The sequence below is a fragment of the Amphibalanus amphitrite genome, unplaced genomic scaffold (genome assembly GCF_019059575.1).
Source record: "Amphibalanus amphitrite isolate SeventyFive unplaced genomic scaffold, NRLGWU_Aamphi_draft 000907F_arrow, whole genome shotgun sequence".
Lineage (NCBI taxonomy): Eukaryota > Metazoa > Arthropoda > Thecostraca > Balanomorpha > Balanidae > Amphibalanus > Amphibalanus amphitrite.
The window spans coordinates 232,003-247,011 of record NW_024882401.1 but is presented as its reverse complement, the minus strand read 5'-3'; the positions used below and the strand labels follow the sequence as shown (position 1 = coordinate 247,011).

Sequence of the window (15,009 nt, the reverse complement as noted above, 5' to 3'; positions counted from 1 at the left end):
CAACATGACGTTTTCCGGTCAGGTCATGACCTTGACCTGAGGTCAAATTTTCAAGTTGACCTTTCAAGGTCAAATTATAGTTCATTCGACGCGTCTCGGCGATAGGAGCACGATTCTGGCAATAGATATGTCGTGGCTTTTTGTAGTCGAAAGTTATTGTCGAAAAACACTTTTCGTAAAAACAGCTATTTTTGGAGTTTTTGCCCTCTGGAGGCTAAACCGTTGACCTGAGGTCAATTTTCATAATGACCTTATCAAATGAAGAGCTCAAAAGCCATCGATTGCTGCTCCATGCGTTTTTCTAGCTACCATATAGCTCCTGAGATAACGGCATGTTTTCTGTAAAATATAATGACAATTGGCAAATTTTGACATTTAATGACCTCTGGTGACCCAAATATTGCTCTAAGATGAAAAATGACCGAAATACTTTCAAACGTACGCATTGAGAGCTATCGACTGCTTTTCACCGCGTCTTTCTAGCCCTCTTAGTTTTTTAGTTAGAGGTGGGTGGTAACATATGCCCCCCCCCCCCACTAGGGCGAAGTTGGCTGAGACCGCCACTGGAGCGCGGGTTAAGGTCAATCTGTAACCCTAGGTTGAAGTAGTTTTACTGTAGGTTCAACTTATTCACCGTCAATTGTTTAACCCGCGCCCCGCTGAGGGGGGGGGGGCAGAATCTGCCCCCCTCCCGTTTTTCGCCAATAACTTCTAAACGCGTTACGCCAGCGACGTCAAACTTTCAGTACCTTATCATATATCAATTTGACACGTTCCCTGAAAATTTGAGCGAAATCCGTCGGAAAATTTTTGAGAAATTGACGTTTTAGTGACGTCATGTTCGCCATTTTCGCCTCAAAAACGGCAAAATTTCAAACGCCGCTAACATCTTCATTTTTAAAGGAATCAAGACGTAACAAAAAAGGTTATACGTGATTCTACTTTGTTTATCAAATGGCTATCTCGGTTTTTTGAAAATTTTGGATTTTGGCCAAATTTTTTCCAAAAAACTGACTTTTGTTGGGAAAATATTTATAAAATCCAAAATTTTGAGTTTATCGAAAAAACCGGAATATATGTCAAAGAAGTGGTCTATGTGCACCTACATACAAATTTTTAGAAGAATCGGTTCAAAAATGTGGGAGTTATTCAAAATTGTATGACGTCACGACAAACAAAGTTTTAGAAAAATGATTTTTTTGGAAGTTCTAGACCTCGTACGGAAACAAAAATAGCACCATTCGATTCGCCGTGAAAAACTGCATCGGATAGACACCTTTTTAGGCCTTAACAACCAACTTCAAAATTTGACCTCACTTGACCTGACCTTGACCTGACCTCGACCTGAAATTCATCCAGAGGCGGTCCATATCACTTATTGAGTGTGCCTATTGAATTCCATGAGTAAAATGACCCATAAAACATGTGTCGCACATGCCCTTTTCTATATTTTGTTTTTGGTGACCTGACCTGACCTGACCTGACCTTGACCTTGACCTTTGAATGACATTGTGTGCAACGAATATTGTCTTGGTAGTCTAAGAACACGTTTTGGGCAATCAGTCTCAGTCCATTCTTCGGCAACTACGGTGCAAGGCCGATACTGTAGAAACTTGCATTTTGTACCCTTGACCTGACCTTGACCTGACCTCTGACCTACTTAAGCAAAAAAATTTGGGCTCTTAAGATCCGCCTTGTTGAGAGCTTTCGATTGCCGTTTTCCCCGTCTTTCTACGACCATCGGTTCGGAAGTTAGACAGGGGGGGGGGCAGAATCTGCCCCCCCCCCAGCAGGGCGCGTGTGGCTGAATAGCCCAGCGGGGCGCGGGTTAAATATGCTTTCAACTACTGTTAAAGGTAGTGTGCCACCTTTGAAAGATTTCCCATTTTATTTTTCCTAGGATAAGAAGCTTCTCTTTTTACCTAATATCGCAAAAAAAAAAAAATCAAAAATGGGCCTGGAATAGTGCCTTTTTCGCCTAAAAGTTTTTCGGTTTTTAGATATGTATAACAACTGTAGTGGGCTCACCTGCAAACAGGCGTCGGGCAACAATCGCGAATGCGGCGCACTTGTGACAATAAGCAAAGGTCATTATAGTGTTACGACCATACGACGTACGGGAATGAGTTATCAGCTGTCTAATCGTAGACAACACAATGTCGAGCCTTAAACTGTAAGCCCGTATTGGTATTGTTTCTTTTATTTGGCTGTCGAACATTATTTATGGTTTGAAATATGATTTTATTTAAAATAATTGATATGAAAAGCCGTCTTATAAGTTATGACCCCATTTCACCACACGCAAGTGGCAGAAATGACAATGATCAGCTGACGCATTTTTCCAACTGTCGGCCAAATGTCACGTGACATTTGACCTTGACTCGGCACCAAAATTTGATGACAAATACTGCGCGGTTGATACATTTGATGGCGTCAACAAACTGCTTGCTCCAAATCTTATACAATTTTAAGCTTGTATCAGATTTTCAATCTTTTCTCTTGTATTTTGCTGTGACCTGCCTAGTATTTTATTGCAGATTGCAGAGCTCTTACTCTGATTCAGTTTTGTGTTGCTGCAAGATGTAGGTACATTTAGGAGGTTTCCAAGAGAGGAGAAGATGAGGGTCGCTTGGGTGAGGGCTGTCAGGTAAGATCCAGATGTGTCCTTGGTAAGATCCAGATGTGTCCTTGTTAGCTGTATTGATAAATGCAATACATTATGTAGTAATGATAAATGTAATAAATGTTATGTAATGACAAGCACAAACCAGGAGCTTTTACAGCCCAATGATCACCATAGGCAAAGATTCCATTTCTCGTCCTGAAAAGTGCCTTCTTGAGGAATTTGCTGAGGAATGCAGCCATGTCATCGTCAGCTAATCAGCATTGGCATGCTGCTAACAGCCAATGGGTTTGAATTTTACAACATGATTAATCAATGCAAGCTTCCGCGTCAAACAATATTTTCTATAGAATATTGGGTAGTTGTAAAGCAGGCGTCACACTACTTTTTGCAATGAAGGAGAGGTGCTATACCCAGAGATGCTTTCTAATTGAACCAAGCCAAAACAAACCTAACTAAACCTGACCTAGCCATACCTACAACCTAAACTCTACAACCTAGGTACCTACAACTTAGAACCTACAACCTAACCTACAGCACCTCTCCTTGGTTGCAAAAAGAAGTGTGACGCCTGCTTTACTACTACCAAATATAGTTCTTCTTTTATTAAAATACAGAAAATATTATTTATATAAAGGTTTTATTTTTGTGCTGATCATAATGAGCATAACAAATCAAATCCATTGCATAAAACTAATTACAGGAAAGAGAACATGAAATCCATTAAAAGCTTATCATGTTTACCACAAGTTACCTAATGAAGGTAATGCTTTGACCTGGTAATCCGTTGAGTGTAATGCCGCAGGCAGCTCTAAGGGATGTGTTGGGATGGGTAAGGAAAATATTTTTGGTTGAAGAGGTGTGTTATAGGCTACAGGCCAAATGCATACCTCTTTAACAAAAAAAAAAGAGAAAAGATGTAGGTACTCTTACCTAGCATATATTCCAGTTACTATGACTATGTACAAAAAAGACGTGCTACGAATGTTGCTAGCGAACCACTGTAGGTTGGGTTAGTTAAGGTTTGACCATGTTCTGAAGCATTGTAAATAATCATAATTGTTCACTCTTAGCACCTCACATTGATATAAAGCCAATTAACTACATTTTGATTGCTAGGTGAGGATGTCAACCTTCTGATTCTGGATTCTGGAGCCAAAATAACATGATACAGTGTCAGTGATACCATCTTATTTAGAAGCTGTGGCTGTGCTGTCTGAGTCAATATCTTACCTCTAAACACAAGGCATTTTGTATGTAAAAGTCCACATGCAAGAACAGTATGCCAGTTGTTACATTTGTTGCATCTGTCATTTACAGACGTGCAGATGCAGTTCCCAGGAGCACTTCCCAGCTCTGTTCCTGTCATTTTGAGGAGGGCAGCTGCATCCCAACACTCTTCCAGTACAACGGGACATCGGGTACCAGATTGCTCATTTCCGGTAAGCACTAGCCACTTAACTTCATTGTTTGAGTCCAACTCATATGCCAGGTTGCTTACCATACCAGTATATGCATAGTAATGATGCAAGTCTTGAGCCTACGGGCCCGGGCGGTGTTTCACGGGACGCTGCTACCACGCTGCTATCAAATTGCGCGAGCTGACGTCACACTTGTGGTAGTGTTGGAGCAATGGGCCTGTTCATGTCTCCATGGAAACCCAATTTGACACGTGTAAAAGCATCGTGCTGCTATCACCGGTGAAACAGGGCCCCGGTGTCGGGCTTAAAATCGGACCCGCCGGACTTTTGCCGGGCCTAAGCTCGAGGAGGCCGGGCATATGCCGGGCTCGGCAAGGGCTTGCCTGTGTTAAAGGGACAATGCCACCTTCCAAAAAGTTAATAAATTGGCATAAAAGTGATGTGCCATAAATCAGAAAGAGCGAAATTTTTAGGTTTACATTTTGCACGAAGCCATCAAAGCGATGCAGCAGGCTAGTCATATGTATTACTTGTTGCACACTCATATCTTGGGCAAAATGTATTGATGACAAGTGGAAGAAGTGGAAAAACGGTTTTAGCCTTTATTTGTGTATTATGTGTATACCTGTCAGCGCAGTGTGGAAGTTGAAATTGTTGGTTTGGTAAATCTTCATAAAAAAACATAATAGTTGTGGTTCAGTTCAAAGTTGATTCAAATTCACAAACTCAGTTTTTGTGATGTGGTTGCAGGTCGCCTGTGCTACACCAAGCTCAGAAAGGGAAAGCGGATCACACAGCCACCATCAGCGCGCTAGAACTCCAAGGAGGATCTGCGAGCGGCGCGCCAGGCGCCGTCGGAGCAGCCCCTGGTAGCGACAGCCGCCGCGCCGTCGGAGCAGTCCCTGGGAGCCACGGCCAGCCGCTGTCGGAGCAGCCTCTGGGAGCCGGCCGGCCGCCGTCGGAGAGGCCTCTGGGAACTTACCTGTAACTGACTGCGGCTGACGTGTGTGTCCGTGTGCGCGCGTGTGTGTGTGCGTTTCCACTGGCAGTGATAGTGACAGGTGAACGGTGTTCATGACCGATGGCCGGCGGTCTTTGTTGTTATTCTGATAATACGTATGAGACATTGTTTTAATATGTTTTGTTCTGAAACGTTTCCAAAAACTGAATCACTTCATTATCATTCTACTTAATTAAAGCATGTTTACCAGATAAAAGGATTTGCAAATCAAAGGAAGTAAAATTGTGTGAAAATTTACTCAGTTGCGCAGCTAGCCAACACACATTTGCTACTGTCAGGCCGCTATGGAACATGTTCAAAGTAGCTCAACGTATTGAATGACTCACTGCTCCCCCCCCCCCCCCCGCCAACGTTGGCGCGCATTGGGCGCAGGCACAAGAGTGGTATCAACGACCGCCGTCTTGAGCTGCACCAGGGTCTGCTGGCTCTTCGTCATGTATGGTGCATTGTTCAGATATCCCCGCTGCACGCTGTACGCTGTACGCCACTGTTTCGTTATAATATTTTCTGCTCGATTTGTTTGAAATATGGAAATATGTATAGACACTGGATGTGCAAAGCGTCCGTGTAGGACATCTACTTGTTTCAAACTGTCCCGGAGCATCCATGTTTCGGAAGTGCACGGCGTCGATGATGGCGAAAACGAGAGGTGCAATAATGTTGTAGCGGAACACCGGGACTGCACACAACTCACTGCAGTTGTCGACGTTTACACCGAATTATCTTGCTCAGCTCAGGTTGGCTTTGAAAACGGCAGGGTCATCGGGCGGGCTTAAAGGCGGTTAATACAGAGGACGGGATGGAGTGAAGGTTCCCGTTCAGGCGGTAAAGGGGGGGGGGGGGGCGTCAAAATACCGGACTGTGACCCCTCAACGTGCGGCCGCCTCCCCCCTCCCCCAACTTTCATGACAACCATGTTAAGGACGGGCGTACAACTGTAAGCACACGTTGCATTTCGGATGTTGTGCCTGTAACAAATGCAAAGTTTTGCATTTTTTGACAATCAAAGCTCATTTCCTCCCAGCGAAGTAGATATTGAAACAATTTTTGAAGAGTTGATCTACCATTTGCCTATTCCGGCGACCGCCATAAAAGCCTCAAAAGCGTGTGAAATTCAATGGGCCTGAGCTGGGTTGGGTTCGGCGCCCATGGGCCCCGCTTGGGATGGGCTGTGTTCTGTGGGTTGGCTGGCCCGTGACGAACACTGCACCCTCGAGCCCGGCATAAACTAAACATGGCCGGTTCATAGTATAAAAGTCCGGCTGAGCCTTCTTTCAGCTTAGCAGCAGCATTCTAGTATTTGCAGATACCGTGCATGTTTCATACAAGACACAATTATACCTACAGATTCGCCCATGACAACCCCGATTCGTTGTTTGCCCGCATCAATAGAACGGAACACCTATCAACTACTAGCTCCAGCATAAACGTATCAACATGGATGCTCGTATAGTCCTATTTACCTTCGTATCCATATTTGATCTAACTGCTCTTTCTGGCACAGTTCAACACAAAACCTTAGTTTGTTGTCTGGAATAGATCAGAACAATACCTATGGGTGTTGTTGGTAGGTAGTTAAAAAGTAATACCTAACGGTAACGGGTGACCTAATACACCGATCACTTCCACTCATCGGTTGCAGTGACTGAAAATGGCTTTAATGTAATTCAAAACTGCATTTATACTCCGGTTTTCAACACTTGTTCGTTGTATTTATAATTAGTGGTGGCTTCTCTTCCGTCATAAGCGCGAATCGAACCTAAAATGGGCCTGTACTTATTCAATTTTGCCGATAAAAATATATTTTTGGTACCGTTAGAAAGCTTACACACGACTGCATGTGGTGCTAGTTGTATCTTTGAAAAATTCGTCCTAGTTTAGTCAGGAGAGCTAATCAAAAAGTAGGTCCCATTGTATCCCTATGGGGGCCGAGAGCGAGTCGGCACCACAGTTACCGGGTGGTGCCCCCGCCACAACCGCACGTGCGGATCCCTCGAAAAACAGCGAGTCCGCCGGTCACGTGACCAGGCTCATTTGCCGACACTGTATTTATATACACTGTGCATTTTTCTTGGCCGAAGTCGGAGCGCGCGGCCCGACGCACCACGCGTATTTGGAAATTCCGACCTCGACGAGCATCAGAAGCCACCTAACAGGCGTGTTCGAAACCGCAGGAGATGATGATGAACGGGTTTATCGAAACTTGATTGGATGAGCATATCGGTAATAGCGATTTCAGTGTGTGCATTTATTGTTCATAGTGGTGTGAAATGTGGTTGGGGTACGACCGACAACCCGTCGGGGCGAATTTCGCACTTGGGTACTCAAAATTTGAAGAATTTAAGACGTTTCCATGAGTTTTGAAGGTATGGATAAGTTCTAAAAATCCGGTTCTCCTTATCTGGGCCATTAACTCCATACGGTCCAAGAAAGCTGGCACACTACCTTTAACGCCAGACCCCTTGAGACCCTAATTTTTCGCGATTATTTCTAATTGCGTTTCAACCAAACTCAGGACATGGCCGTTTCAAGACCTGCCGAAACTTTTACAATTTAGATATTATGTCGCCATTTCAATATTTCAGGCACTTCTCATTGACTCGTAATGTTAAATTTCGAGCAAGATTTTCACCCGGCGTGTAGAGGCTATCACCAGTCAGTCTGTGATACGTTATGACGTCACAGCTAAGCTCCGCCTCTGTGGTCTTGGCCTGCGGCGGTTTCGGGCCGGCGCGCGGTCACTCGCGCTGTGGCGGGGAGCGGGGACGGTCGAGCGATGCCGAAAGCCGGCAGAGTTGGGCGTAACGTCTTGTCTGATAGTGCCCAAAGAGCGACATGATGACTGAGGAGCCATAAATGCTCAATGCGCATTGCTTGTACAATGCTGATAGGTTCGCTGACGGCTGATATTTGTTTTATTTTTCATAAGCTGCAAATGACGGGCAGATGGCATATACCTGACTTAAGGTTAGGAAATATTCACCTGTATTTAAAGCCTATGGCGTTGCAGATAATGTGATAATGGGATGTCGGATGTCATCAAGTAGTTGCTGCTTTGTACATCGCTGTGCAACCATTGAACAACGCAATTATTAATTAATTGCCTTCGCTTCACATCATAAGGCTCGCTCGTATTTCAAACATACGTATATCCTACATCGAAAATCGTATTTGTTAAGAATCTTTAACGTTTGTTCGAAGCATGTGTGAGTAGTAGGTTGAGGAGTGATGGTCCTCTTGGTCCTATATATGAGAGTCAACAAGATACTAACATTTACTTGACCGTATGCTGCAATTGATACATAGCACGTGAAGCGTCAGCGAAATTCATAGTCCCTTACAGATGGCAGGGGTGTCGTTTGTACAGAGGTCGCTGATGGGCACGGGTCAATGCCGCAGTCGTGGGCGGAGCCTAATGTCATATGACGTATGAAAGCCTCTATCCAGGATGGAAAAACAGTTAACATTACGAGTCAATGACAAGTGCCACAAACATTTAAGTGACAACAAAACGTATTTGAAGAAAAAGTTTTGGCAGGTCTTGAAACAGCTATTTCCTAAATATGGTTGAAATTCTTCCACGCATTAAAAAATAATCGCGAAAAATTAGGGTCTCAAGGGGTCTGGCGTTAACAGTAGCTCTGAAACTCAAAACACATCTCCAAAGCAGATCAGCGACTAATGGTCATTACCAAACAAAAGTACCAAAATATCCATGGGGAGCATTTGACATGAGCATATACTCATATCCCCTCACCCACCCTATCCCTTACCTTAACCTATGCTACTTGGTACTTAACAGCAGCCAGTAGTTGTGAGATGGCAGACATCTGTGGCTTTCGCTGTATCATCGAAAGGAAAGGTGACTGCCCTTGCAGCAAACAAACCTCGGCTACAGGACTGTGTCGCTGAAGAAAACGGAGCTTCATCAGCTACAGTATCGTGGCTTCCAACCAGAACAGCATCTTCAGTTGCTGCAGCGGCACTGGAACGCCTTGACAGCCTTTCACTCCTGGCTTTGATCCGTGCCTGCTGTTCAGATGTTACTTGGGCATCATGACTTGATACTATACTGGCAGGTTCTGTGAAGGGATTGCACCCCTCTTCAGCCTGGGCACTTTAGCCTCAGATCCTACAAACAAAATGTAAATAAAAATATACCTAATAAGCATGGCAATGGTCATTTATTCTTCTGCTTGATAAGCACGGTCAATCCAAATCTCAGCAGCAATTTTCAATACTAATACCTACCTTAACCCGGCAGTTGCTGGGGTATTTCGCCACCCACCGTTTGCTGGGGGGGGGGGGGCGTTAAACGCCCCCAGCCGATAACTCAAGAACCAATAGGCGCAGCGAAACGCACGAGACGGCAAACGAAAGAACGCGACGAGACGCTTCAGATGAGCACTTTAACCCTCGCCCCACTGGGGTCTGCGTATAACACGCCCTACTGGTGGAGGGGGGGGGGGGCTCTTCATAGCCCCCCTCCTAACTCCGAAACTACTGAACCGATCGTTAAAATTCAAACGGCGTCTGATAGCGCCGGAAAAACTGTCGAGCGAAACTTAATTTCATTGACCTCGAGGTCACCGATGACGTCACAGGTCAGGTTAAAGTAAAAATTATTAGCATTTTGGCTTGTTCACGTCTTGGGCTCTGGCCGCCGTCTTACATGTCAGATCAGGCTCATTTTTTTTTTGTTCACACACTCGTGAACAGATGCTCTAGATACCCTGAGGGTACCAAACTTGTACTTTGATATTCTGGTCAAGGTCAGGTCATCTCAGGTCACGAAAATAATATATCATGCGTCGGTCACGTGACACATGTTTTATGGTCCATTTAGGCCAAAGATTTCGAATTTGATGTCGTCTGTGTCATTCCAGGTCATTTTGAGTCGAATTAGCTTAGGTCAGGTCACTTTCAGGTCAAAAAAGGTCAAATTTTGAAGTTAAAATTTTTCAACAAAAAGGTGTCTATTGGATGCAGTTTGAGCTCAGAAACACGATGGTGCTATTTATATTAGCATACGATGTCAAATACGTTGATTTGAAAAATTAATAATTGTGAATTTTTTGCAATAATGCGTATAACTTGGCCATTTTTTAAGATGTTAAGCTAAAACTTGCTATAGTTAGTCATAATAAAGTGTTCTATCACATATATTCCGCTTTTTCGAAAGTCAAAAACTTTTTGAAAAAAATATAAAAATATAAATTTTGAATTTTGTTATTTCAAATTTTCGAAATTTTCACAATTTCGAAAATCCGAGATAGCAGTTTGATAGCGCAGTCTATTCTGAGTCCTCTAATGCAAAGAAATCGGATCTAGCTTAAAAACTGAGCTCTTGGGAGCGATTGCCGTGGTTCAATGTTTTGCGTCGAAATCGGCTGAACATGACGTCACTCTGACGTCATTTCCGGCCGACCTATGGTAGCTACGAAGTTAAAATTTTAACACAAGGTGCCAAATTGATGCAGCCGAAGGTACTAAAAGTTTGACGTCGATACGTTAAGCGGTTTGAAAGTATTTGCAGAAAAACGGGAGGGGGCTAAGAATAGCCCCCCCCCCCAGTGGAGTGCGGGTTAAAGTTAACCCGCGCCCCAGTGTCAGTCTGGATTTTCCACGACATGGTGTGTGGGGGGTGTTTGAACACCCGCCTTCTAACTCGGCTCCTGGGCCACGTAGCGACACGCGGTAAGCGGCAATCGAAAGAACATCAAAAATAAGGACGAAAACACAACGGGTTTTGGGTCATTTTTTGGGTCAGGTCAAAGGTCAGGACACCAGAGGTCACCAAAGGTAAAATGTTGACTATTTCAACATTTTGGAAACTGCCAACGGCTATCTCGGGAACCGATAGAGCTACAGCGCCGCGGAAAAGCGCATTCGATAGCCCTTTTACAGACCTTTCTGATTAATGTTCTCAGATTTGACCTCAGGTCAACGGTTTAGCCTCCAGAGGGCAAAAACTCCAAAAATAGTTGTTTTTACGAAAATAGGTTTTTCGGCGATAACGTTCGACTCAAAAGAGCCATGACATTACTTTTGCCAGCATTGTGTTCCTCTCGTCGAGACGCGTCGAATGAACTATAAACTGACCTTGAAAGGTCAACTTGAAAATTTGACCTCAGGTCAAGGTCATGACCTGACCGGAAAAGGTCATGTTGCATATCAGTCGATCCGCAACGTCGAGCCGAACACATCTAAGGCGTTTTCAGCGCTCTAGCACGCCTCTATCAGAAGTTATTAGCGAAAAACTGTTAGATTCTGTTCGTGACCTGAGATGACCTCGGGGACATAGCGAGGGGTGACAGTTGCCATTTTCCGGTTCAGTGTGTCAATTTTACCTACACCTCGATGTTTGAGAGTGTCTAGAACAGCGTTCGTGCAAAACAGACGCTTTTCAATTTTCTCCCATTGACTTATAATGGAGAGGCCGCAAAATTGACCTGACCTTAGGTCACCGACAGCAAAATTCCGAGATATAAATTTTATAGATACTTTTATCCTAATCAATCGCTGAAAGTTTCAAAGTGATCGGTCACTCGGTGTAGCTATGGCAGACATTGAAACTTTTTATGAGGTGAGGTCACTTCAAGCGACCTGGTGACCTGACCTTGAATGACCTTGGTCTGAAATTTTCACAACATGTGTAGAATTGACGTATAATAAGGTGTACCAAAAATGGCGGCGCTCCGCGCCGCCATTTTTGAGATATCTGCGAAAAACCGGAGGGGGGTGTTCAAACACCCCCCCACACTTTGACGCGGGTTAATTTTGAGGTCACAGGTCGGCTCAAGGTCAGGTCAAACACCTGAAATCGGGCTTTCAGTAGCATGGACTTCAGGACTTCGCAATGGGCGCCTCTCGTCATGAACTCTGTCAAAACGGTGCACAATCCATCATATAAGGCCTACAAGAGTGTCAGCTCCATCCGGGGTCAGTCAAGCATAGGTCAGGGTCAAGGTCAGGTCAACCGGGTAGGCACATATCCCCGAAAATCAAAACTGATATTCGCAGCCTGTGACACATGTTTAATGGGTAATTTGGGACGTAGAACACGATGGTGACATTCATTTTATCATATGTGTACGTGTTTGGCTCAAAAAGTTCAATTTGAAATGCATGCATCATGGTCGTGAAGCAGTCACGAGAAATTGCCAAGATTTAGTTCAAGATTTTGGAAAATGCGGAACGATCATCAATAATCGAAGATGGCCATTTGATTGTTCATTTTTCATGTATTGGCAGTCTAATGGCGTTTACGGCATGTCTGTATGTATCTATTCTGTGATTTTATATGATTTTTTGAACATAAAATTTTGAACATTTTTTTAACAGTGTCGTCCTCCGAGGCGGACGAGTACACTGCGTAACAGCCACACGTCGCTCACACGGCACATGTGCACCGCCAGCAGCACCAGCAGCACCGTTACAATAGCACCATCGTGTTCCTGAGCTCAAACTGCATCCGATGTGCATATTATGTCGTAGGCATCGGCTGAAATCCGTCATTTCATGAAATGCCTAACCTTGAACCTGCTTGCACCTACATAGCATATCAAACCATTAGACCTTGCCTTACGTGTTATATGAAAAGTAATTTGGTTAGATAAGGTTAGGTTACATTAGGTAAGGTCGGGTAAGGTGTTGTTGTTTAGGTTTGGTGCTGAGCCGGCGCCAAATAATGCAACCCAAACATGGGATGAAATCCGGCATTTCAAGAAAAGCCTAGGCTTTCCACGTAAAGCCTGGACATTTCAAGAAATGCCGGATTTCACCTGATGCCTGCGACATATGCATGTTTTTTGTTGAAAAATTACAACTTTAAATTTTGCCTTTTTTTTTACCTGAAAGTGACCTGACCTCAGCTATATTCAGATGAAAATGGCCTCGAATAACACATGCGACACCGAATTCGAAATATATGGCCAAAATGGACCATAAAACATGTATCACGTGACCTACTTATGATATAAGATTTCCGTGACCTGTGATGACCTGACCCTGACCTGAAAATCAAAGTACAACTTTGGTACCCTCAGGGTATCTAAAGCATCTGTTCACGATTGTGTAAACCAAAAATCAGCCTGATCTGACTGGTAAGACGGCAGCCAGAGCCCAAAAGGTGAACAAGCCAAACATCGATATTTCTTAATTTGACCTGACCTGTGACGTCATCGGTGACCTCGAGGTCAATGAAATTAGGTTTCGTTCGACAATTTTGCCGGGGCTATCAAATACCGTTTGAATTTTGACGATCGGCCCAGCAGTTTCGGAGTTAGGAGGGGGAGGGGGCTATGAATAGCACCCCAGTAAGGCGTGTTATACACAGACCCCAGTGGGGCGAGGGTTGAAACACTGAAATACATTCACAAAATGAAGATATTTCCTGTAAAAGAGATTAGGTGCAGATTTGGTCAAATTAGGTGCATTCGCCGGATAGCCCGTCGTGAAAACGGCTATTACGATGTAATGACCTCTAACTGACCTCCGGCAAGTGACATAAAAAACGGAATATGTGTTATACAACCTGGTGAACTTAGCACATCCTAAAAGTTTGAAGGACATCGGTCCAAAACTATGAGTTGGACAGGTGCATAAACAAAATTGAAATTCGACTATGACCATGTACCGGTTATTCTGACCTTTTGACCTAACCCAAGGTCACCTGGACCTGAAATTTGCAGGTCATATGTAAAAAGGTTGCCCCATAGGCTGTGTCAAATTGCGCCGACGTGTTAACGCTATCTTTGAAAACCCTTAGGGTGGGAGGTCGCATCGAACCCCCCCCCCCCCTACTAGGGCGAGGGTTAACCCTCGCCCGCACATGGGGGGGTGGTTGCCACCCCCCCAGGTAGTCTTTCTGCTCTGCACTCAACATTTTTAGAGCTAGAAGGCTGATTTTTCGTATAGCTGCTTCTCTATCCTTTCTTGATGTCCACTGAAAATTTCAAGTTTCTGTGATTTTCGGTTTCGGAGATATGACCTTGTTTTTCAGGTCATGGCATGACCCAAATGGCAAATTCTCAACATCTTGCGCTTGCCATGGGCCTTGTGAGCTTTTGACACCCTGATTTCGGCCTTTTTTGCCAGTCTTACCTCCCACCTATCATGGAACATGTTGTTCGACGATGTACAGGGGTCACGGTCAGGGTCAAGGTCAACCTAGGTCATCTAAGATAATTGCGTTTTAGGCAAGCTGAATTTACTTTTTGTGAAGTTTTTTGACTGCATTTTTGGTTAAAGCCTCTCAGATCATGATTTCATGTAATATGGACCCAAAAACAATCGGTGCACACATCAGTATACACACAGACACACACAGACATACAAACACATATAATTGACCTTGACCTAACTTGACCTGAAATGACCTCAGCAGCAAAATTCTGGTCGGGTAGTGTGACAAAGAGGTTCTAGCTGGCTTGGCACCAGAAAACAGCATAGTCATCGGTATTTGATAAGCAGCGCACTTGATATCCAACGGTGACCCAAAACAGCAACATTTTTTAGTTTGACCTGACCTGGAAGGTCAATGACTGACCTGAGAAGGTAAAACTGGGTATCATTGGATTTGTCTCTTCCCAAAGAATCTTTTTGGTCTTTACTGCTAAGCTCTATGTCCAACAGGAACGAAATGGCGCGGAGGGGTGGCAACTCCACCACCACCAGCACCACTGACCTCCACCAGCAAGTGACCTAAACCGTACCTGATGGCTTTATAACCAACACCATTGAGCTGGAAATGAAAAACTGGCCATAAAACATGCATTGCATAACCTTAGTAAAGTTGGGCTCATGTGGTGACCCTTGGTGACCCTTGGTGACCTGACCTGTGACCTGACCTGGTATGACCAGTGACCTCTAATAGCAACATATGTGCTAGACAGCTGACGCCTTATCGCTGATTTTCGAGAAAATGCGTTTTACTCGGTGTT

At 44.3% G+C, this 15,009-nt stretch overlaps 1 long non-coding RNA gene across 1 annotated transcript; it reads left to right on the top strand.

Annotated features, from left to right (window-relative positions):
* The first annotated feature begins 2,404 nt into the window (after positions 1-2,404).
* Positions 2,405-5,640, top strand: LOC122367917. The gene is made up of 3 exons (XR_006254143.1): positions 2,405-2,647; positions 3,944-4,065; positions 4,795-5,640. It is a non-coding gene; the product is annotated as an uncharacterized LOC122367917 (long non-coding RNA).
* Positions 5,641-15,009: the final 9,369 nt, after the last annotated feature.